The sequence below is a fragment of the Triturus cristatus genome, chromosome 1_2 (genome assembly GCF_964204655.1).
Source record: "Triturus cristatus chromosome 1_2, aTriCri1.1, whole genome shotgun sequence".
NCBI classification, from domain to species: Eukaryota; Metazoa; Chordata; class Amphibia; order Caudata; family Salamandridae; genus Triturus; species Triturus cristatus.
Genome location: NC_140580.1, coordinates 1,091,314,626 through 1,091,340,448, shown reverse-complemented (window position 1 = coordinate 1,091,340,448; position 25,823 = coordinate 1,091,314,626). Strand labels below are relative to the sequence as shown.

At 49.1% G+C, this 25,823-nt stretch overlaps 1 protein-coding gene across 1 annotated transcript in view; it reads left to right on the top strand.

Annotated features, from left to right (window-relative positions):
* Positions 1-25,823, top strand: part of C5 (complement C5) — a 384,799-nt gene that overhangs the window by 31,347 nt on the left and 327,629 nt on the right. The gene's annotated exons all lie outside the window — the stretch shown is intronic.

Genomic DNA, 25,823 nt, shown 5'->3' with positions numbered 1-25,823 from the left:
CCGGTAAGAGCGTGTCCCCTGTATATTCATTTTGACCCCCGATAGAGCGCGAGGTCAGCGTAGAATCTCGCGCATATCCGGGATCATTGTAGGAGGGCGCTGAAGCCCAGCGGAGTTACATGATTCTGATAAATGCGCTGCAAAACGCACATTTTCCTTTTCAGCAAGTAAAAACTATATGATAAAATATGTGTTTAGCTCCATAATGCTGACGGATGCACTATTAACAAACAAGCTTTCCCTTTTGCAACAGGTAAAACATATATGATAAACAAGCATTTACAATGCAATGGTCTCGGCATTGTTAAAGTTAGAGCTATTGGCATTGCTCATGACATTATTTTTGTTTATGTTTTTGTTTTTAAAACATTTAAAGAAACGGCATTGTTATTTACAATGTCAATAGCTTAATCACTCTCAAATGCGAGACCTATTGCATTTGCACCCACACACAGAGCCACACACATAGAGCAACCCACACAAAAATAGAGCCACCCACAGAGCCACCTACACAGACACACACATGCAGTAGCCCACTGACCTATTTACATTATGTGCACTTTGTGATCTGCATGGTACATGTTCTTTGCTGCAGGCACATTAACCCTATGTGCTACCTTACAGTGTTACAGAGATATAATCTGAAGTGAAACGCTTCCACTGGTTAAAGAAGTACATTTTTTAACATTGAAGACACCATATCATATTCCAACATGATCTATATGTCAAATATTCTAAGGCTCGGCTCCTGCACTAGCTTAAAGCAGAGCCAGGCCCCTAGCTCTGCCCCCCATGTTAATTTGTTGGCTCGCCGCCATTAATTCCCAGGAGTGACCAGAGGTGTATTCTTAAAAGTGCTCCAGGATTTTTCACCATTTTGCGATCTATATAGAGACATCATTCCTTGTAGTGAGGGGGGGGTCATTCACATGAGTAAGAGGAGAATCACATCTCAGCGGACATGAACAGCAGAACATCCTTCACATTTCCCAGAAGTAAGTGGTGAACATTCTCAGCAGTCCTACACCCTTCCAGGAAGTGTGTAAAGGAGCAGTATTAGGACTGAGGAAAGAATTCTATGCTTTGCGCCTCGCAAATTGTATAAAAGCGCTAGAAGTGAACAAGGACACATTCACCACCAATACCAAAACTGAGCAGAGGAGCATTCCTCTCCGCATAATTCTTACAGGTGGTAAAGAGCGGAGAAGCATTCTACAGAGAGGCAGAGGTGCCAGGCGTGACCACTTGGCAGCTGACGCAGATGGCTTTGAAGATGGTGTGGGCTTGCAAGGAGAGCCAGTGGAGTTCTGTATGTATGCAATTACCATACTCATGCATGCAATCAACTAGAACGAACTGTAACACTACTCTCGCATTTTCTCACATTATAGTGCCAAGTGAGATGACACACCAAGAATTAAATACCAGGAAAGGCTAAAGAACCATACTGCCTGGTGAGCTAAAAAAACGTGCGCACCTATTAACAGCACAAAAGAGGCACAAGCTTACAGGGCTTTTATAGGCGCCATAAAGTTTGATCTATGCCAGATTCACTTAGATAAAATCTCTGAATTATAGAAGGTCAACGACCTGAGGTGAATATGGTTCCTTCAAAAAACAATTCAGTGTACCGAGCAGAGGTAACACAGTGACACCTTTGCATGATAAAGGGGACATTGCCAAGTAAAAAAATCACCCTTTGGTCCTCCACCTGAAAATATAGGGCAGCAAAGAAAGTATCACAAATGATGGCTTTCAAACATATACTGTACGTCACACATTGATGAAGGCACACGTTCCACTGAAATCAAAAGCGCCATCAATCTCCAAATCTGCCGCTGAGAAATAAGACTCTTAAACTCACAGCCCTACCTAAGGAATAACAATGAAAGCACAATGCACCCGTCACTGACAGAACCATTGGGATATTACACAAGATGCATTCATCATCATATTCTTGGACCACAACACAGCATTCCTCTCCGCATAATTCTTACACGTGGGAAAGAGCGGAGAAGCATTCTACAGTACTCCATCCCAAGTGCTGCACTCTATTACACCCTGAACCAACGCCAAGAGACGAAGCAATTTTGAAACTAGGCGCTATACAAAAACGGCGTAAAGCAGCTCAACACGGACCGTGAGGCTGAGCGGGTTCTACCCTGTTACCAGGAGTGGGCGGAGGCGATGCGCGGGAGACCGAGCCGAGGAGGACGGGCACTGGGGAAGAGGGCGGGGGCATTTCTAGACTTTCTCATGCAAGCAAAGAGAAACTCGCCATGCTGCTCTCTCATGTTTATGTTCAGTGCGTCCATCAACTTCTGGAGATACGTCTGTACCTTGCAATGTATACACAGGGCGGCCTCTTCCCTTGCTTTCAGCCTGGTCATCCTCGACGTGTCCCCCTCCTGATCCTACCTGTCCGCGCCTCCTGGGACACCAGAGCAGTGCAGCCAGCAGACATGTCTAGCTGCAGTTTCTTCTCTTGAAGTTCATATGCAGACAGGAATCTGTATGTGGGGCTCACACATCCACACTTCAGGTGGGCCGTGGACATTTGCAATCCGTGAAAATGAAATGGTGTCCCATCAGTCATATCTGGCGCAGGGGGGGTGAAATGCGAACACAGCTCAACACGGACCGTGAGGCTGAGCGGATTCTACCCTGTTACCAGGAGTGGGTGGAGGCGATGCGCGCGAGACCGAGCCGAGGAGGACGGGCACTGGGGAGGAGGGCGGGGGCGGAGGGAGACGGAAGAAGGATGGAACAAGCAGGAACAACATTGTTACCTTAACGCTTGTACTCACCGGACTTGAAACGCCGATCCAGCAGCAAGGAAGAGGCGACCCCACGTCCGCTCCGACCGCGCACAAAATGGACGAATCTTCCGACACTAAAAAAACAAACAAACACGCCCACCAAGTGTAAAAGGGGCGGAAAGGGGCGGGGCTTCAAAAAAGAGAAAGAATCGAAAAAACACGCCCACGAATCCGAAAAAGACGGGGCTTGTTTGGAGAGACAAAGCTCTTCTTCAATGGCTGACCAGCATTTAAAAAGCCAGCTAATGGAGAAGAGGAGAGAAGAGGGGCGGGTTCAAGCCCCACTTCTCAAAGTCATTAAATCTCGCGAGCGAGACTGCACAAGCTCAGCCTTCGCTAGCCGAGACCTAAAAATGAGTTTAGTACAGCCAACTATTGTCAAATTGAGACACATAGAGCCAACACGTCGTACTTCAGACAGAAAGGCGTTTGCAGTGGCACCGGTGAACAAAAAAATGTGAAACGTAAGCCAAGAAAGTGTACCTCTCTATATGCCTGTCCTATCCCCCTTTTTCTTTCATCTCTAACTTTTCTGTCCTTTCCTCCTTATATCTCCTTCTCTATCAAAATCTAACCAGCAAGAGGGTAACCACATATATAGCATTGTACGAGCAGTCTATGCCAGGTGTGGCTAACAGTATTTGTGAATGTATACAGTATATAAAAATAATAATAATTTAAAAAAGTAAGGTCACAGCGACATCTACTGGAAAATGTCGGTGTTTCTGAAGCGGAAAGTTTCTGAAGTGGTAACTTTTCGTTCAATTTATTTGACCAATTTGCCACGGGGACGTGGTGGCCACCTCTCTCTCATTGGGGATGGCAGACAACATGTTAACATAACAGAAAATGTTAAAATATGTTTACTTACCCATGAAATGTTCCCTACTCAGATGCAAGGCGCGTTGAACGCATAATTGTATACATGATGTGAATAAATGCCAATATTAAGATGTGTGTCAAGTAAGACACATTCAAAGATGTAAAAAAAGTGATAGCAAATAATTCAGCCAAGTTGAAAATGTAAAACTGGGTCAAGTCGTCTGGTATTAAAAGCTACAGAAGCCGCTTCACTCCATCGATTATGTTTTCTGTGGCACCTGTGTTTGATATAAACTAGAAAAATCGCTTAAAATATTTATTTTAAATGCCATAAATTCGCAAAACAGTTCCTGCCAATTACAGATGTCATCAAGCAGAAACCGGAAAGCTATAAAAACGAGCTTAAAAGAAAAAATGCACAATCAATATGTAGCATTCATAATAGTCGAAATAACAAATGGAACAGTGATGGAGCGCAGTACAAAATAAAAACAGAAAAACAACTGCAATGTATTAGATACCGAAGGATTCAGACAGTATTTCCGGTCGTTTCCTCCGGCTTTTTACTGTATTTACTGAAATTGTGAATTTTATTTACGGAAGGCAAGTACTGCTATAGCAATTTAAACTACTTAGGGGCATATTATCAAGACAGGTGATAAAATTATCGCCGCTTTAGCGATAGAGAACTGCCGCTAAGACGGCGATAATGGGCTTGATAATATGCTCTATGGAATTCCAATTGAAGCCCATGTTAGATGTCCTTCACATCTAACATGGGCTTCAATTGGAATTCCATAGAGCATATTATCAAGCCCATTATCGCCGTTTTAGCGGCAGTTTTCTGCCGCTAAAGCGGCGACAATTTTATCGACTGTCTTGATAATATGTCCCTTAGGGTCATATAATCAAGAAACGGGGTTACAATTATCGCCGCTTTAGCGGTAGAAAACTGCTGCTAAAGCGGCGATAATGGGCTTGATAATATGCCGCAGAGAATTCCAATAGAAGCCCATGTTCTGGTGTCAACAGGGGCTTCAATTGGAATTCCATAGAGCATATTATCCAGGCAGTTTTCTGCCGCTAAAGCGGCGATAATTGTAACGCCGTGCTTGATAATATGCCCCATACTTTTTAATTGGTAAATTCCCTTTCTTAAATGTTTTAAAAGGCAAAACAACAATTCCTCGCATGCGATGAGCATCACTGTATTTACACGAGCGAAGGGGACAGACGTGTTATAAGAATTACAGTTTGTATAATCTAATCTATGATAAAGGGAAGGTCAACTTAATGAAAAGGTGCATGCTTCCACAGCCTATGTTTTTATTTAGCAGCATCTCTTTAAAATGTGACACCTCAACCCTCCATAAGATCCAGAGCAACAGCTTTTTATGAGCTGCTAAGGAAGCAATGATTTCTTCGAAAATGCTAAGAAGAAGGTTAACAAGCATTGGCATAGCCAATAGGTCTCGCCTTTGGGACCTTATAAGTGTTTAGCCACGCAACGGTTGATATTGTTGCAGCAAGGATATTGTGCTGCATAACTAAATACTTATGAGGTCCCAAAAGCTAGACCTATTGGCTATGCCAATGCTTGTTTCATGTTAGTGCTGAGTCGAGTAAGCAGCAGCCCAGTGCTTCTGTTGCCCAAGGAGGCCACATGTAAACGTCAGGAGGGCCGCATGCAGCCCCCCGGGCTGTACATTGTGTATCACTGGGTTCCAACAACGACCTTCGACACCACGCAGCACATTTACCACACATTCTTATTACCACAGTAAAATTTACCATGGCAATGTATACTACAAATATGCATAAATCGTTCTCAAGTTAGCTTGTTTTTCCCGTATCTGTGCTGTTGCCAGATATGTGTTTTGTTCATGGCAGGCGGATTTGACTCTGTTGTGTGTTGTGTACTTTACTAAACCCTGGAAACAGCCTTCACATGAGGAGCAAGAGACAGCTCCTTATCGAATTTGGCTCCCAGGTTCCTAACCTCCTCTACAGGATGGGAGGAGGGACACATTTCGAAGGCCACCATGCACTTTGAACCAGGTTTGGCATGGCCTTGGGTGAGTGAACATGTAACGTGTGCAAGCACAACTTATCTTAAAATCAATGGCGTGGGCTTCGTGGACTACAATTATCAAAAAAGTTTGAACTAAAAAACTCTATTGAGGGGTGCTCAAAAAAACAAAGGTTTACTTGCTGAGACTGACCTTCTAGAGGACTTTCTGGGAGTTTTCTCCAAAACAGTAATAGTGACTATAACTAACTAACATCCTGAACATCCGAATGGTGCTTCTAATCCACGTACCCAGATCACACTGGGTCTAAATCGTCCTCCGTTTTCCCAAGTTCCAAATGCAGCAACCAGGGCATATGAAATTATTACTAATTACGCATCTGTAGCTAGATACCCTCGGTGATAACATTCTGTGAAGATGTACATCTCCCATTTGTTCATCGTTACTGGGGCAGCCTGTCCTAGGGGCCTTCTGGGACTCAGAACTGTCTTGCTGACCGCCAGGTAACAGACCGCCACGGCAGGATTCAAGCTGGCCATATTTTAATGGTCCTCGTCTATGTTTAATTTCATCTGCCAAATTGGGGAGGAAGAACCCACATATTTTAGTGTAACTCAGCCTTGTATGTGAAGAAATGTTCTATTACTTACCGGTAATCTTCATTACTCCGGGTCCTGTTGTCCTCGTCCCACTCATTAACATATTGGAGATAACCATCTCCGACAGAAAAAAAGAGCAGAGGCATGCTGGGACCCTAATACTGCTCCTCCCACCGGGAGTACATAAGCAGTACTTACCCAGCATCCCGTCTGTACAACCAAGCCCAGACAGGAAGGCCGGCTGCCCGGGAGGGAGGGAGGGGTGCATGAATTGGACGAGGACAACGGGACCCGGAGTAATGAAGATTACCGGTAAGTAATAGAACATTACCCCCAAGTCCCTCATGTCCTCATCCCATTCATTAACATATTGGAGAATACCAAAGCAGAAAACCGGCCTTCCGCACCCACAAGCAACCCAGGAAACCACAACAAAAGCAGCAACCCAAGGGAGCCCTGAGAAGGAGGAAAAGGGGAACCGCAGGAAACAACCGGCCCGGAACCCAGAACAGGACAGCAGGGCCAGAACAAGGACCGGAGACAACCCAAAAAAACAGAAGACCAGAGCCCCAACAAGGAGGCCGACAACCAGAGAAACCGGAGACAGGGCAATCGGAACCAAGACCCAAAGGACACAGCCAAGCAACCCACCGGACAAGGCCACCCAGCCCAGAACCACCGGAAAGGCACACAGGACACGTCAGCCACAAAAACACAGAGCAAACCGCGAAAGCCCCAAAGAAGGCCAACAGAGCGCAGGCACAAGCACGGAAACCAACAAGGAAGGAGGAAAGCACAGGCTAGAAACCAGCCCACCCCACCAAAACGAACGACCCGACCCCAGAGAGCCCAGAGCAGGGACCGAACAGGAGCAAGACCCCAACCGAACAGAAAGACAGGCAAGAGGAAAGAAAAAACAAAAACCCCAGGAGGCCAAAAAACCCCACCGGGAAGGAGGCCACCAGCCAAAACAGGAGGGACACCAAACCCATAACAGCAGGGAATAGGAGGCCAGCCCAAAGACCACAGGCCAGAGACGCCCCCCAGAAGGAACCAGCCGACAGCCGACCAGCAAGGAGAGGCCAACAAGACCGGAAACCAACCACGAACAAGCCCAACAAGGGCGGGGACAGAGCCACCGGCCACAACCCCCATAAAACCCCCAACCCCAAAAGGGAGGGAGAACAGGGCATGAAGGAAGGCCAGAGCAACCGGGAACAACCAGAAGTCCCAAACCAGGAAACAACCAGGCAGGAACCCACCGAACCACAGAGGGCAGACAAAATCAGGCGCACACACGGCAGAGAACCGCACAGCAACCAACACCCAGGCCAAGCACGCAGCAAGACCAGGAGCAGCCGAAAAAAGAAACGGCCCCAGGGCGCACAGCACCCAGACCAAAAGGCCACAACGCCCAACCCCAGCAACACCGGAGAAGAGACAAGAAAACAGCACAAACCAGGGCCCAATAGGAGCCAGGAAGCCAGGACCAGAGCCCAGCAACCCGACGACATAGGAGGACCCGCAGGCCCAACCAAACCCAGGAAGGAGCCCACGCAGTGCCAAGGCCAAAGCAAAGGGTAGGGAGGAACAGAAAACCCCCAGCACACCACCGCCAGACAACAAAAAAGGCCGGAAAACGAAACAGAGGAAACTGCCAAAGCGGAAGCCACAGAGAAGGCAGAGGGTCAAGTAGCAGGAAAACCTTAGACAACCCGCAGCCAGGAGGGAGGACCCCACAGGAGCAAGAGCACCACAGAACCGCACCACAACCAGAGAGGGGCGGAAGGACACCCAAACAGACACACCCGGGAACAAAGCCCTGGGAAGCAAGGGAGAAGTGAGCCAGGACACCAGAACCAGGAAAGAACCAGGAACGCCCAGCAAAATACACCCCAGAGCAGGCCGAAGACGACAGCACAGCCAAAAAGCCAAGGAGGCACAGCTCGAGGCCACCCTGAACCAGCAGGAAGCCGGCAAACCCGGAGTCACAGGACCCCATACAGGCCCCAACACAGGCGAAACAAGCCCGGGAAGAGAACCGATGGCAAGAGAAGGCCCCGAAGGACCCACCAGGACGCGGCCACGACCGCACAGCACCCCGCCAGGACACAAAAGAGAGACCAGGCAAGGACGCAGAGCCCAAAAAGGTGACCAAACAGCCACACAAAACCCCACAGGAGCGGAAAAGCCCCAGCAGACATGCAGCCAGGCACCCACCACGGGGACCAGAACCATCCCGGCACCAAACGCACCAGAGCGCAGACGGGCCAAGAAATCAACGGCACCCGGCAGTGACTTCGGGGGACAGGACACTCCCCGAGAGGCGCAGCGTAGCAGTATGCGCACCCACAGAAGCACAGCCCCCACCAAAGCGCAACCAACCAGGGCAGCAGAGCCGGAGCCCGGAGACCGCAGCAAACCACCCGCGAGGAGCAGACCAGCCCCAGCAGGAAGCACCCCAAGCGTAGCCGGTAAAAAGGCAGAGAAAGCCGACGCCAGGCCCCAACTTGGAAAGCCAGCGAAAAAAAAACAGGCAGCCAAGTGGCAAGGCAGCAGCCAGAAGGAGTGCCTCACGGCCATAGGCACAAAACCCGGCAGTAGGAGAAGGACCCGGACACACAGTGGAGCCGGGCAGCCCAAGCGAAAAGCAAACCAGCAGCACAGCACCAGCACGCAGAGAAGCCTGGAGTGCTCCGACCGGGATGTAGCTCAGAGGCAGAGCGCATGCAACGCAAGCATGAGGTCCCGGGTTCAAACCCCGGCATCCCCAGCCAGGAGCCTCCTGCAGCCTAATCCCAACAACCAGAAGGGCCAGAAGAACGTCACCAAGCTATGAAACAGAGAGGTGGCAACCAGCCATGCGCGCCTCGCCGACACCGAAAATAGCATGCAGCCCCCAAATAAGACAAAAGCACCAGCAAAGTATATCTCGAACTGAACCCACATTCCGTGCCACCAGAGGCACAGAAAACATTATCGAGCTATAGCTCTCTGGCAGAACCCCCGCCGGACAGGGACCTGCAATAAAAAGGCAGAAGAAGGATCCACGCCACGGAGGAAAGTGGCCCACGTGCAAGAGCAAGAAGGAGCCGGTGGCGGGACCCGAACCCATGCAGCGCAGGGGCCCGCCACACCAAAGCCACAGGATGCAATGTCAGGAGCCGCCCACATGTAAAGAAAACCGCTACGCGGGACTTACCCGGGACGGAGACCGGTGCAACACACTCCACAGCACCAAGGGCCAACCCCCCTCGCACCAGCCCAAGTCGCACCACAGGAACCACGCCAGGGCAGGGCAGACAGTCAGGAGCAAGCACAGCACATCTTCCTCACAGCCAGGATGCAGGAAGACGCGCCCCATGACCCGGAAGGGACCCGAAATAGACCCGGAGGTCGCGCACCAGCCGCAAAGGGCCGGTGCACTCAAGAATCCACAATCCTGGAAGAAACCAGCCTCCCAGCAAGCCCTGCAGGCCAGGAGGCAGGACAGCCAAAACCCCGACCGAACAGCCAAGCAGCCGGACGGGGAGTACCAAGAGAGGGAAGGCACTCAAGCCAAGCAGGAGCAGCACCAGCAACCACAGCAAACTTCTGTCGACAGACAGAAAAAAAGAACAGTCGGGATGCTGGGTAAGTACTGCTTATGTACTCCCGGTGGGAGGGGCAGTATTAGGGTCCCAGCATGCCTCTGCTCTTTTTTTTCTCGGGAGATGGTTATCTCCAATATGTTAATGAATGGGACGAGGACATAAGGGACCTGGGGGTAATAGGCGTTTGTGGCAGTACCTCTATATTTAGTCATGTCAATAATTAATGTTTCATTTCAGAGCAATTCAGACAGAAAACATTGCACAAATGAGTAGTGCTAAGCTCCAGTGTCTAATGGTCGCTCCGTACCTCTGACCTGTGCAACTGCACTTATGATTTTAGACTTCGAAGGGCAGCCAGTGTCTTCTGCCAATAAAAGCAGCCACACAAGGTCCTCTGGAGGTTGTTATTACAAAGAGGCAGGCTTCTACCCAGGGGAATTTTCCTGTGCTTCATGCACTGGGATGTGCAACCCTAAGTGGGGCTGTCTGTCACTTGGTCAGGGTGGCTCTGTTTGCCGCCTAGTCCTCTGTGCATGTCATCAGCCTAGATTGCTCAGTAGATGCCTGGCCTATATGATGTGGGCTCAATCGATGATTTTCCCTGTAGAAGAAAATTTATCAATGCATCTTTCCATAATGAATTGGGAATCTTCCCACCTCCCAGTGTAAAATTAAAGAGTGGTCAGAGGTTCAATCAGGGATGGAGCAAATGTCTGTAAAATTCAGGTCCAAAACCGACCTCGAGTGCTTTAGAGCTTGGCAACTGTCCTGTAGCCTCCCTCAGCGCCTTTTCAGTTCTAGGGTTTGTCAAAATGTCAGGTGCTTCTGTTAAACAAGCAATGAAAATGCAATAGCTCTCGCCTTTGATTAAGTTAAAGCCATTTGCTTTGCTAATGGTATTGTATAGCAAAGCAAATGGCTTTAACTTAATGAAAGGCAAGACCTATTGCATTTTTAATGCTTGTTTTAGTTTTTATAAAGAGCGAACTCGACCCGAAGGTATTGGAGCACTTTACATGAGCCCCATTTACATTACACAAGACACATTTACTTTTTGTAGGCAGGGAGAGATTACATGATTTGCACAGAATCACAGGATGTTGATCCATCGCCGCGATTCAAACAGGGTTTCCCAATTCCAAAGTTGGAAGCTCTGCCGTAATGCCACCGCTATAGCAGTTTTTGTTGCCAATTTCTTTAAGGTCAGTGCTTAAAAGATGATAATAATTTTGACCCCACCCAGGGATCCCAAATTATGGGTCACTGAGAGATGTGTTCCCATCACAAACAGAGCGTCTCCCTCTGCCCGGGCCCAGCACTGCACCAGAGGCATCACACAGAAGAGGCGGAAACACAGAGCCAGTGGTGAGTGAAGACAGGCACGGAGGGCTTCCCTTCAGAGGAGGAGGTGGAGAGACGGCAGGTCAGTCCCGCCCGCTCCTGCAGCCGATACTAAGAGACTGTTTCCCTTTCACGGACTTCCCAGAGCTGGGAAAAGTTCCCAGTGGCCAAACAACCGGAGAAGGGCATGGGCGGGGCGGGGCGGGGGTAGTAGCTGTCTGCAGTGGACTCACAGGATGGGTATGAGAGTTTGAATCAATCAGGAAAAAAAAAAGAGTGAGCCATGTCCGAAAATGGTATCTCGGCCACCTGGTGAGTTTGGGCGAGTATAGTCTTAAAACAAACAAACAAACAAACAAACAAACAAACAAACACACACACTTACTTGCAAGAGAAATACAACAGTGCGGCAAACAAACATGGCACCAAGCGCGCGCCTTGAAAGAATTAGGACTGTTTGCAGTGCTATGTCATAATTTTACAAGATCACCAAACCGTGGGGCGCAGGGTGGCTGTACAAGCCCCCAAGTGCGGAGGTGTGCCGCTGGTTGTGGAGATTAGCCCCCCGTGGGGCCGCAGCACGCTGTTGCTACAGTGGCGACCCTGCAACAACTAAAAGGTGGTGGGTGGCTTATCTCCGGGGTAGGTAAGCAGCAGTTGCCACAAAGTGTGGCAACTTTAATACATGGATTTATTGTCCGTCTGTGTGCACTGCGGTTGTAGTGTAGATGTAAGCAAGCACTGATTGTGCAGAAGTGAACGGGGCTAGCACCAGTCTTTCACCATTATAAAATGACCACTACCATCCCCACCTGTTTACTGTTGCAAAGCCAATGTGTATGGACTATGAGAGAACTATTGGCTTTCTCAATGTGTTTTTAGCCATGATGTACAGCAGAGCGGCTGTTGTGCAGCATGCCTGGCAAAAAGCACCGATGCTGTGAGTAGATGCCGTGCCATAGTGCTTTCTTACTTTATTGCTATGGGGCGAGCATCGGGACTGGAGGCAACAGGAAGGGAAGGCGCGGTGGCACCAAGGACGGAGGGTGTGGGGGAAGAATCACTGACACAGCTAGCATGTTCTTGTTTATTGCAAGCGAGGGGGTGGGAGACAACAAGGAGTAAGGGGGAGGGGTAAGCGGGAGGGGGCACAGACAACAGAGGGAGGTGCTCAGGGTAAGCTGACTACAATGGAGAGTGGGAGGGAGGGGATGGGGCTGGGGCAGGTAGACGGCAGCAGCTGGTAGGAGCATTGCTTTAAATGTGTATACATCTATATATGCAAATAAATATACAAAGTCCGATTTAAACATTTGAAGCAACCAAGTAGACATAATGTAAAGTCCATGGCACTGTGTAGCCATCGGAGAAGACATGCCCTTGGCGTGCATCAATCTTATTTGTATTGTTATTGCATTGATATAGCGCCTACTACCCCCGATGAGACGTTGAAAGCGCATGCAAAAGACGGCTAGACACTAGAAGTGACAATGATAAAAGTGCGGACTTTACCCGAGGGGGGCATCTCTCTTTCGATGATGCCAAGAAGGTCCTCCAGGCGGTTGTAGTCGTTGGCGGGGCCCCCTGGACTGGTCTGCGGGGGCTGGCACTGCGTGGGCTACCGCCAGGGCTAGCAGCTGGGCTCCGGTGTTCTGGGCTGCTGGCAGGACTTCCGGGGTGGTACAAGCCCTCAGCCCCCTGCCCACTTCCTTCTGCGGGGGGGGGGTGTCAGAAAATGCATTACACTCGGAAATACCACACATGTGCATCACACAGGAGAGGCCCCGCCAGGGGACCGACGTCACCATTGAATGTTAACTAACACTCAAGCAGTGAGACGGTTACTATTAAAACGGAGTTGGATTTGTGTTGTTAATGAAGGCAGCACGGTTTTCCAAGCTGAAGCGCAGCCCCCGGGGGCAGGACAGGGACGAGAGGCTGCAAGTCGCCGGCACCAATGGCACTCGCTCGATCGCAAGGTGTGATCCTGGACAAGAACAGCTTCCCCTTGCGGTCTGATCTTAGAAGGACTAGACAAAGCACGTTGCACGTAAAAACAAGGTGTGATCCTGGGCAAGAATAGCTGAGGTTTGGATTTCTTTATTTTTGGTGCCCCCAATCCTCGGTGAAGCCGGACACAGATCTATCTGTTTCGATCTTTCTGCAGATCTGAATAAATAAATAAATATGAGCGGGTTCGAGCTGCAAACACCGGTCCGCTTCCCCTTGCGGTCTGATCTTAGATGGACTAAACAAAGCACGTTGCATGTAAAAAAAAGCGCTCACCATGACGTTTTTATTCCCTTTTTCTGCCGTCCCAGGCCTCGCCTGCTAAAAGGTTTCTTATCTTTATGGGGCCATGTATTTGGCCCCATAAAGATAAGAAACCTTTTATGCCAGCAGTAAGTCGGGGCAGTCAGTCCAACTGGGACGGCTCTAAAAGAGAAAAGTGTACGTCACTGGAAGCTCTTTTCCAATGGCTGGCCACCGTTTAGCACAAACGGTGACGCCAGCCAATGGAAAAGAGGGGCGGGGCTTAAACCCCACTAGTGAAATCTACCCTAACTCGTCTGCGCAGCCTACGCTAGCCGAGACCTAAAAAGGGAAGGCTAAGCTCTTTGAGAAATTGATCCATCTGATGTTCCAAATACAAATCAGCTGGCGATGAATCTTGAGTTAGCCTAGTGTAATAATCTAAAAGGAATTGTAAATTTTCCCTTCATCTTCAGTTAATTGGCTGGAATTTGGATCTTTCATTTGAAAGATCAAGTTCTGATTTTATTCCCTTTGAGCTCCAAGCCAAGAACCGTCCGACCCTCTCCCTTTCCCTATAGACCAGCTATTAAAATGTCTGGCTATTTACAATTTCCCTTTAGAGATAAATGTTCCTTATTTGCGCCTTAATCTCACACCACTTTTTTAAAGAGCTCTCAGACCTATTACCATAACTTGATAGGCTTTATCTAACCCCATCTGTAAAGAGTGTACTACTTTCTTACCTTTTTATAGATCCATATACCATATGGGCAATTTAGCAGGTGTGAGAATAGCACAAATAAAAACTGTTGCCAAGTGGTCTGAAAACCTACTAGCATGATGCTGTATGTCTAGGCCAGATAGGAGGGACGACTATAAAAACATGCCAGTTCTAGAAGCAGGTCTAGTAAAAAAGGAACAATAGCGACCCAATATGTCCAGGTGAACTTGGGCATAATTGCAACAACTGAAACTCATTTATTGGACAATCTGATTTCACATTGCCCAGATAATGATCTACTGGTTGTTTGTTCACTACTCTAAATTGAAAAAAGATTAAGTCATTACAGAACAATTGTCTTGTTTATTATAAATTCTCTTAAACAGAAGTCTGTGAAATTAGTTTTTGCCATAAATGAGTTCCAAGTGAACACTTGTTTTCAGGTGTTGCAGTTCCAGAAGCAGAGCAGAAGCTCTTTGAAAAACAGGTATAGAATCTAATTGTGGGATTCTTCTGTCTCCAAATATTGCAGATCCCATTATAAGTACATATATCTGTAAAAATCTTTTCAGTGTTTTTCTTTTGCTTGGCTTGATGAGGCTTGAATCTTAAAGAAGGTCTGATAAAAACTTATATTCTACCTCTGAGATAATGTTGCCTGGTACATTGTACAATTCCCATTCTAAGTTCTAAAATGGCTTCTCATTATCATATACCTTGCCATAATAGGAGATAAAGTTAAACTTTTGCCCCCGATTTCCACTGGGTGTATAATCCAGTGTCCCTCTTAATCCTTAATAGGGAACTGACACTTCAGTTGGAGTTTTTTTAAAATCAATATTGCCACACACCCTCTGAGTAACATTAGCCAGCGAGAAGAACCTATCACCAATCCAGGGATATTTCATCTTGTCTTTTTCCTTCCCCTGAATAAACTGCATTTCCTGTGGAAAAATATTAATTGGGTCACATTTTTTAAACCAGACAAAATGTCGTCCCTCTTAAATTAATTATTAAAGTCATTTGAATTAAAGCTAGTGAAGTCTCCGGGCCAGCCTTAGTTGCCAATTGTACCTCTACTATAGCTTCTGTTACTTAATCGCCTCCACTGTGATTAGCTGGACACATTGAGTCTTATTAGTCCAGTAACTCTTGACACTACTGTCGTTGCCACAGTAGATTTAATTATTATTATTGCCTAAATGTTCTGTCTAGCTTAGATGAACAAATCGAGGTTTCGGTTTAGAATACTGCTGTGGCCTTACTCTTATGTTTTTTTTTTGTTGTTTTTTTTTAAGTTCCAAAACCTTTATTATCACCTGACACAGTCATACATCTCACGCCTATAACCTCACGGGCCGGCTCCAGATAACATTTCCCCACACATTTCACCATCCTATACACAGCCATGTGGCCGACAACCCAGAGGTCCGGCGGCAAATACCTGTTGATCAAACGTAACAGTAAAACTGTAAAATGCACCATGAACCCCGGGCAACGAGATGAGCACCTTGTCCATTAGGCGCAGCTGCTATGTGCGCTACCTGCAATTCGGAGGTGCCAGTGTCCAGGAGCAGCACTCCCTGCAGCAGTCCACTAGCATCGCGCTCCTGAGGGGCAGACAATCAGACCCCCCCTAGTTGACCTTTACAGCCCCTGAGTCAGCAACCACCTGTAACTGGGTCTCCCCCGCCGCGGAGGCGGTATATGCCGCCAAGTACTCTTTAAACGGGTCCCAAATGTCCCTAGCTCTGCTAGTTAATGGTTGCGTCTCAGCGTAGATAGCACTCTGCTCCTGGCAGTACAAAAGATCCCCTATCCATTCCTTAAATTTCGGTGCGCGCCCTCTGCCCCACCGGCATGCAACTCTCCGCTTCACCAACAACAGTGCAATGTTCCCCAATTTGCGAGTCAGCTTAGGTATCGATACCGTGTAGCCCAACAGCATCATAAGCGGATCTAACTCCACCGTTTCCCCCAACATAGCCGTCAATGCTGTATGCACCTGCACCCAGTAATCCGCCACTCTCGGACACAACCACGCCAAGTGCAAGAAATCTGCTCCTTCCGCCTGGCACCTCTCACACCTGTCATTGTCCGAAAGTCGAAATCTAAGCTTTTTAACTGGCGTGTAATACATTCTCTGTAAGAACTTGTAATGGATAATACGCAGTCGGCTACTGGAGGAAATCTGGGAGGTGAGCTCACAATAATACGTCCATTGCTCCTCCGTTATGTCCCTGCCGAGCTCGATTCTCCACTGCTGGAGTGCCCTACAGTCCAAACTTCCACTGTGCGCCCGAATACTGCTGTATAGTTGAGAGACTAAATGCCTACCACCTGTAGACGTAAGCAGGACTTGTAGAGGCCTCACTGTGACGGGTTCCTCCGGGAAGCGCGGTAATATCTTCCGCAGCCCCTGCCGCAGCCGGACATAGTAAAAGACATCCAGCGGAGTAGGCTGATATCCCCCAAACAACTGCTCTTTCGTCTTGAACCGACCACTAGCGAAGAGGTCGCCCCAATGCCGAATTCTTATTCTAGCGCACAGCCCCTGGAACCCTCCTTCCTGCAACAGCGACAAGTCCGGGTGATAAACTAGCGGCAACGTCGGAGCATACATAAAGCTAAGCGCCAGACGACGTAGTATACGCTGCCACGCATCTACCGTGCACGGCACCATAGTGAATGGCGTGTCAAGTGCGCTAATTGGGCCCTGAAGAATACCCGTCAATGGTAGGGGTCGGGATATCCAGTCCTCCACCGCCAGCTGCGGCAGGAATGGCGCAGGTGCAAACCAATGATAAGCAAAGTGGGCCTGCGCACTCAAATAATACTCCAGAAAATGAGGTACATCAAACCCGCCAGAATCGTACGGCCGAGTTATAATCGACCATGCCAGTCGAGGCTGCTTACCCGCCCAAAACAGCCGCAATAATTCGGAATGCAATGTTCTAAAGAAATACGCACCCGGATAGTACGGGATGTTCTGGAAAAAATATAAAAAGCGAGGCAATACCACCATCTTGATCAGCGAGGCCCTGCCGGCCATGGTAAGCGGCAGAGACACCCAGCGAGTAACATCCTCTGCCAGCTTAGTTATGGCGGTACCATAATTCAGCCGCAACGTCTCCTCCCGGACCTTTGAGATCTGGACCCCCAAATATCTGAGATCCGACTCACACCAGTCCAGCGGGAAGTCCAGAGGAAAGCGGCCCACTGCAGGCGTCAGGGGAAAAAATTGCGACTTCTTCCAGTTTATTTGGATGCCCGACAGGCGCCCAAACACCAAAAATTCTCGGAGCAACGGATTAAGGTTAACCTGCGGATCCACCACATACAACGTTAAGTCATCAGCATAGAGAGACACATCAATCTGCCGTTGGTAACATTTAAAGGCACTCTGCTTATGCAATTGTCGGATACGGCACGCCAGAGGTTCGATCGCTATAGCGAATAGCAATGGGGAGAGCGGCACCCCTGCCTGGTACCCCTAGTCAGCAGAAACGAGTCGGACACCTCACCATTAATTAGCACTCTCGCTTTCGGGTCAGTATAGAGCAATTTGATCCATGCAACAAATATTTTGGGGAAGCCCATCCTGTACAAGATGGCAAACAGGTAGTTCCACTCAACCGAGTCAAATGCCTTGGTGGCATCAAGAAATACAGCCGCTACTGGTAGTTCCGGCGCTATCGTATTGATCAAGGAAAAAAGCGTACGCAAATTGCTAGCAGTCGAGCGACCCGGGACAAACCCCGACTGATCTGGAAGGGCAATTTTCGTCATAAGCAGGGAGAGCCTAGTGGCCAGCACCTTCGCCAGAATCTTTGCGTCACAATTGATTAGAGAGAGCGGCCTATATGAATCACACTCCGCTGGGTCTTTTCCTGGCTTAACAGTGAGGTGATCAGTACCTCCCTCATTGTCCCTGGCAGCACTCCCACCTCCAGTGCTTCCTCATACACCTCCCGAAGCACCGGAGCCATGACATCAATATAGCATTTATAGAATTCAGCTGGGAGTCCATCAAGCCCTGCCGCCTTACCATTACTCAGAGGCATAATCGCCTCCCGTATCTCATCCAGTTCAAATGGAGCTCCGAGAAATTCCCTATGGTCGTCGCTTAACCAACATAACGCCACATCATCCAGAAAGTCCCCAAACACCGCCTCCCCACCACTGCGGGCTTCATATAACTCCTCATAATGCGCAGTAAATTGACCCAATATTCCCTTCGTATCTTGATGTAGGGCCCCTCCCTGCTCTCTGATTTCTAATATATGTGTGGGTCCCCGTGCATGCCTAGTAATCTCCGCTAAGGCGCGACCTGGTCTCTCACCTTCGCAATAGCGGCAGGCTTGCCAATATCGGCCCCTGAATTTGGCCTCCCTATCTGCTTCCTGCTCATACAGCGTGATTCGTTCTCGGAATTCCTTATGGATCGGCCCCATCGGTTCCTGGGCCATCCTAGTTTCCAGCTCCGCTTGTTCCGACTCTAATGTGGTGAGCGAGCCTTGTATTGCTTTTAGGACACCAAAGCTCTTAGATATGTAATACCCCCTGACCGTCACCTTAAACGACTCCCATATGGTCTCAACACTGTCCACCGACCCCTTGTTGCGGGGAAAAAACTCAGCTATCTCGTCCCCCAGTTCCGCCTGAAACACCGGATCCAATAGTGCCGTGGGTTGCATACGCCACCTGGGTGCTGCCCTACCGTATCCCGGGAGCGCCACCTGTACCAATACCGGACAGTGATCCGAATACGACCTCGGTAAGTGCGCCACTCGACCTAAACCCACCGCCAAGCCAGGAGATAGGAAACAGTAATCCAGCCTGGCCCAAGAGTTGGCATATGTCGTGAAGTGCGTCCCCTCCCGGACCCCAGGATGCACCAACCGCCAACTATCTACGAGTCCCCCTTCTGCCACTATTCCCGCCATGGCATCCCTCGCTCCCTTATTGTATTGCGGGCTACCATCCGACCTATCGAGCCCTGAGGTCATTGTGAGATTAAAATCCCCCCCCCATATGATATGCATGGAACCCGTGTTCAGTATCTTGCCCCATAGCATGGTGAAGAAGGCAGGCGAATCCACATTTGGCCCATAGCAGTTTACAATTGTGATTGTATCAGTACCAAGTCTGCCCCACAACAAGACAAATCTCCCCTCCTTATCTGTAAGGTCCCCTAGCATCACAAACGGCACCGCTTTCTTGATCAATATCGCCATGCCCCTTGCATACCCTGAATACGAGGAGAAGCTCCGCACTGCCGCCCATTTGCTGGCAAAAGTGTACGTGGCCCGGGGACTAAGATGCGTCTCCTGTAACAATGCGATTTGCACCTTATGCTTTTCCAGATAAGCCACCACCCTCCTACATTTCCTTGCGTCATTTAACCCCCGGACATTCCAGGTTGCGACAGTGACGTGTGACTTACGCGCTTTGTCAGCCATGCGTCGTTAACCTCCCAAGATCCAAAGCAGTCACCCAGATCTGCATGCCATGCCCGCCCCGGGTGCCTACCGCCCAACAATAGTCCCCCTCTACCCCATCAGATTGAATATTCAGAAGTGGCCCTGTCGGTAGCGTATCACACTCCAGCCCACACCCTCCTCCATAGACAAAAAACCCACCCTCGGTACTATGCTCTCTCGCCCGTTCTGGAACTACAAACATACAAACCATAACAACAGCCCGTGTTCCCACCCTCCTCCCACTGAAGCAAACCCCAACCTGCCAGTCCTGTATCCCCCCCTTCCCGCCCACAATTGCCCCAAACATCAGGGCAAGTACATTCCCCAAACCCCAAACATATACTAGGGTATTTCCCATCAGGAAGCGAACCTAGGTGGCACCACCAGTTCCCTCCCCAGAAACGCCAGCCCGGTCACACATTGTGCAGTCCAGCTCGGCGACACGAGGAGGCGTCCAGCGCTAGAACTGGATTCACCTGGGTCCCACAATAAGCAAATCACTGCCTCCCTTATCAGCAACCAACACTGTACCACATCCCGTGCAAACTTAAAAGGATTCTCCTGCTGTGCAGCGCCCCACAACACACCGCCACCCCACCATGCTCGCAGCCACGTAGCCCCCAGGCCTAACCAGCCCCCAGCGCAATGTCTCACAGCTGGCCACCCCAGTCCCAGTTCTCGGGCAACCCCCTCATCTGCACATGTGGTCTAATATGCCAGCTACGGTCACCCCACTCACAGTTCACTGTCCACCAGCTCCTCACGCCGGGGGTCCTCGTCGTTCCCAGCTCCAGCCTCTGATCTGCGGGAGCGCTTGTATTGTTTGATGAAGTCCTCCACCAACTGAGGATTCGTGAAGAACTTCTGCCTCCCCTGGTATGTGACCCGCAGGCGCGCCGGGTAAAGCAGTGCATAATCCAGTTGCAGGTCTCGTAGTTTCGCCTTAACTGCTATAAATTTCCGACATTCCTCCTGCACCATCGGTGTGAAATCTGGATATAGCGTGAAGGAGTTGTCATCATAGGATAACGTGCGTGTACTCCGTGCAGCCCTCAAGGCGGCGTCCCGGTCGCGATAATTGAGCATCCGGGCGATGATCGGTCGGGGCGTCGCTCCCGGCTTTGGTCTGGGGCCCAGGGCTCGGTGCGCCCTCTCCACAATAAATTGGGGAGAAAAAACATCCGATCCAATCGCCGCTGCCAACATCTTCTCCACGTAGTCCTCCATTTTGCCCACATTCGTCGACTCTGGAATACCTACGATGCGTACATTATTCCGCCTACTTCGCACTTCCAAATCCTCATTCTTAGCAGCGATGAAGCGCAGCAGATTGTCCATTCTGGATAATTGTGAGGTGTGCTGTGTCACCGTATCCTCAGTGTCCGATATCCGCTGTTCCGCCCCCGTTATCCGTTCCTCTTGGACGTCCAACTTCTGCACCACCGCATCCATACGGGACGACATTCTGTCCACTTTATCAGCAATCGTCGCAAACCCCTGACGCATCTCTCGCAAGACATCTTGTAAATTGGGCGCCGTATCTGCCAAACCTCCTGCCGGCACCGGCGGCTCTGCCGGACCACGAGTCTATTCCACAACCTTGAGCGGCTTTTTACTAGCCTCAAACGTGAGTTTGGGCTGTCTCGCATCCGTCCTGCCCATTCTGACCTCCGGTCAGTTCGCTCCGCCAACAGCAGTAGACGACCCCCCGGGACCAGAATCAGCGCCGACGCTCCCTCCGCACTTCCCTGGAGTTGCTGTCCCTCTTCACACCGCAAGTCCAAGCTGTCGGTATATCCAAGTGCAGTGTAGTAGTCAAGTCGCCACCAGCTTCACCCTCCACGCACTCTCACCGTTCTCCACAGTCGGCCGGCAGCCGCGCCAGCATATCAGGGAAGCAAGCCAGGCGCAGTCCGTGCCGCCGTCCTGTACAGCACACCCGACCTCCACTGCGGTCACCAGCGAGGCCACACGCGACGCAGCTCTCCAAATCACCACCTGGGTTCGCAGCCGCACTCAGGGGCGTCCAGCTCCTCCAAGCCCAGTGTCGCAGCCCAGTGTCTTCGCACTCGCTCGTCCGTGCTCCAGACCGGCCTTCCTCGGTGCCTGGGGTGCCTCCGCTCCGAGTCGTCCGCAATGCCCGAGACAGGGGGGTGGGGGGGGCGGGGGGGTAGACACCACTCACCCCTACTCTGTCCAGATGTCGCTCGACTCCCCCACAGCAGGCCGCCACCGAGCACCTCCGGGAAACGGCGAAAATAGTGCGCTACCAAAGCGGAGGGGGGGGGTGGGACTCCCCGTCAAAGAGCGCCTCCAGCTCCTTCAGCAAAACCCCGCTCTGTCCCGCTCCGCCGCCATCGCCAAGGCGCCGTGTCCCTCGGAGGTGTCGTTCCCGGTCCTAGCGTCCACGGCCTGTAGCCGTGATCGCGACCCCGGCCTCTCCTACCAGCTTGATCCGGCAAGGCAGCCCCACTCGTCTATGCCACTCACGCGCCGTCACCAGCGAGGTGTCGTTCTCCGGCACCGGCCGTCCGTTGTCTGTCAGCCGCGGCCAGTACCCTCCGGTCCCCTCACCAAGGCTCCTCTCTCAAGTTCGGTACCCAGGTGTCCCAAATAAGGATAATTTAGCGGATTATAACCGCCGGACAGCGGGAGCCCTACACGAAGGCTTCCATTCACCAGTGCGCCACCTAGCGCCCCCTCGCCTTACTCTTATGTTTTCTATATTCTGAAGGTCCCCGTCTTTGTCCACCGCATACCGTAGTTCGATATGGGTCTCTTTAATAAATGGTCCTGCTCCATCCTGCATAGTCTGTTTTGTGGATTACTGGACCGCGCCTCCTCTAGTTTTCTGCTCTGTTAGTTTGTGTCTTACTTTAGTTTTTAGGCAACCTGCAGTGTCCGTACCATCAGTGGTGACCTTCAATTGAGTGTTTGCACCAGGATCTATGAGTATCTTTGACTGATTTGTTGTTCATCGTAATGTCAACTTTGAAGAAATCCCTGAAAGGTTTCTCAGTTCGAGTTGTGCATTTCAATTTATATGCTTTTTAAAAGAACTTTCTCATGAGCGTTCTTTCCTTTAACTACCTTGTTCTCTACTCCTGACAGTCTCCACAAGCTATAGTAGATCAACAACAGAAGAGTGTGTCCATCAAGTGTGAACAAGTGCAGAGCAAAGTAAAAATGTGAATCACTATGTTTTTAAAAGAACCCTCACTCACCAACCTAGTTGGTGACATGCTTCATCATTGGGTTCCCACCGGAGAGACCGAATGTCTCCCCGGTGTGCTGCGACGCCTGAATTACAGCGGAGCTGGTTTTTTGTGTGTGGATGCAGTGCAAAGGGTGATAGTGTAAGTTAAAATATGCCACAGTTTCAACCAATACGGAATTTTAATAGTGGTAAATCGGACACAATTAAAAATAGTGTGGCAGACGTTAAAAACTGGTGATAATTGGGCCTGCTACGTCCTAAATCTAGTGCAAAGTGATTAAAGTGGTCGACATGTTTCTGCTTCTGGCGTTAATACACGAAGCATTCTTCAGGACCTAGTGTGAGACCACCACGGCGGTATACGCGCGCTAAGGCGTACCCTAACCTGTGGGGTCTGATACCGCTTTAGACTTACGGTCAAGATTGCCCTTCAGGAATTTCTGAGAGCTTTAGTTCTGTTGAGGCAAAGTAGAAAAAACGACACAGAACAAACAAACAGTGATTCACACAATACATATAAAATTTCACAGGAAACAGGCTTGAGCTAATCACACAAATATTGTGAAAGTATTTCATGCACACACATGGTGGAAATTTCCCATTACTCTGAACCTACGGGAAAAATCACTAGTATCAACCCGTGTTCAAAAGGTAAGATCATGTGGTGCTCATTAGCGCTATAACTGATCGTGCCGGAAAAGTGCTACACCCTGTTTGGGGGTGATACGGCAAAGCAGCCTGAGTATATCGCCTTCACACTGATGGTCAGCACTGCACTCTGGCCGACTTCTAGGAGGCGAAAGAATAATAAAATGCTTGGTTCCTGATGGAGATTCAAGGGATTATCGTATCGTATGGATTGGTGAACATCGAGAAAACCGATAACGGTGCTTACGTGATGTTCTAATCAGTTTCACTACATGAGTCCGGGTGGGAGGCGGGACTTGTAGTCACACTCTGGACAGGGAGTGAAAAGAATAAAAAGGTCAAAGACTTACATGGTTGGAGTAAAGGTATGGAAATCCGTACGGCAGAACCTTTACTTACTACTCCAAAGTCACCAGCCCTCTGCAAAACCTACTTGGCCCTCCTGCGGACTCGGATATTGACGTCCGGGTCAGCCGAGGGGTGAAAATAGTATGCGTTTCCCAATCGGGAGGCGTAACGTCATCACGTCTGTCACGTGAGACGCTAACGCGGAAAGAAACTAGACTGCTGACTATCAGAGGCCAAAGTGAACCTGGTAGACTTCCGGGAGATACGTTTAAACTCGTAGAGGTTTTGGATTGGTGCCAAAAGGATCGATGCTGGTTATGCCTACTGAAAAGGACGCATAGACTGCTAAGCAGGTGCACGCGATTATTATAGCCGGGGAAACCCTTTTTCTGATGGATTTTATTAGGAGGAGTTTAGGGTATTAGATGGTATTTCGGGATTTTCAATATTTTTGAAAAAGGTAATGACAGGAGTGTGAGTATCACTGCCTAATGGGTGTTCAGGACAGATAGAGAAAAGACTTTTTAAAGACTTTTTAAAGACCTGTTTTTCACATTGAAAGGCATCTGCAACAAAAAACGCAGTGTAGTGGTGTCTTGGAAAGTAGGTGGTATACCACAGAGTGACTGGTTAGATGTTTTGCCTACCAACATATTATCTTATTGACATATTATCTTTTTAACACGGTGCCCCATGGGATATTATCGTTGAAACCCGTAGTATGACTAGACAGGCGATAGATCCAACGTTGTTCTTTTTCGAACAAAATGTTGGTCGCCCTAATTCCTGGATTGATTTGTTCAATTATAGTCCAGGTCAGGTCGTCAGGGGTGTGTTTGAGGGCTACATAGTGTTCTGTCATTTTGGTGATACTTTTCCCACAACGGATTGTGCTTCTGTGTTCGACAATGCGTTGTTTGATTTTACGTGTGGTCATTCCAACGTATCTGATCCCACACGGACATGTCAGTAGATAGATGACGTTAGATGAGTTACAGTTCGTGTGTGTACGTTGACTCCACACTTTGTCTTTTTCGAGATTCAGAGTCTTACTTGCTTTCGTGAGGTGACACACACTGCACTGCCCACATGGAAAATGCCCTGTTACTTTGGGAAGTCCCCAAGATTGTAGGACAGACAGGATGTTGTCAGATGATGATGTTCGTGGTCTCGTGTGTACTCGAGCATCTTTTATGCTTCTAGCCTTCCTGAAACTCACACTCCTGTCATTACCTTTCTCCTAACATACCTCCTCCACTAGCCCTCAGTTCCTCAAGGACCCCAGAATGGTCTATGGAATGCCTTCAGCACAACTGCGCACAGAGTTATGTCTGAGACCAGTGGTAAAAGGAGGAACCTCAGCGCGCTGCGACTGAACTAGGCTCTCTGTCTTCTGGAGGTTCCATTGCATCTGCATCCTCTACATCTTCAGAGACCGTCATCTCAAAAGTTTATATGCTCTTGATACACATCTGGGAACTCCGCGGATGCACAGGGAATGACCATGTATAAGTAGGGTGAAAAATGGGGTGATTTACCATAGTAAATTGAAATTCACAAGATGTATGTAGCAATGGGATTGTATTTCAGAAGATCAGGTAAAAAAATATTGTGTACAAAAATAATGTAGCCAAAGTATTGATTACCCAATATTGTGAAGGTAAGTATATATGGGTATGTAGAAATTGACAAATCTTTACTTCAAATCGATGTACTTTGAAGATATATATAATCAAGGTACATGCTATATAAAGTTGTAAATCTGCTCATGCCTCTATATTTTTCCCTTCACAACAATATGGTGGTTGAACTTTAGGCTATGATATTTTTTAGCCCGATATTTAAATTCAATGTTCTGGTACAAGACATGCAAGAGATAATATTTTATTGGAGAAATGAAGAATGAAACATTAAGAAATTGAACCTTTTCTAAGTCTAAAGAACAC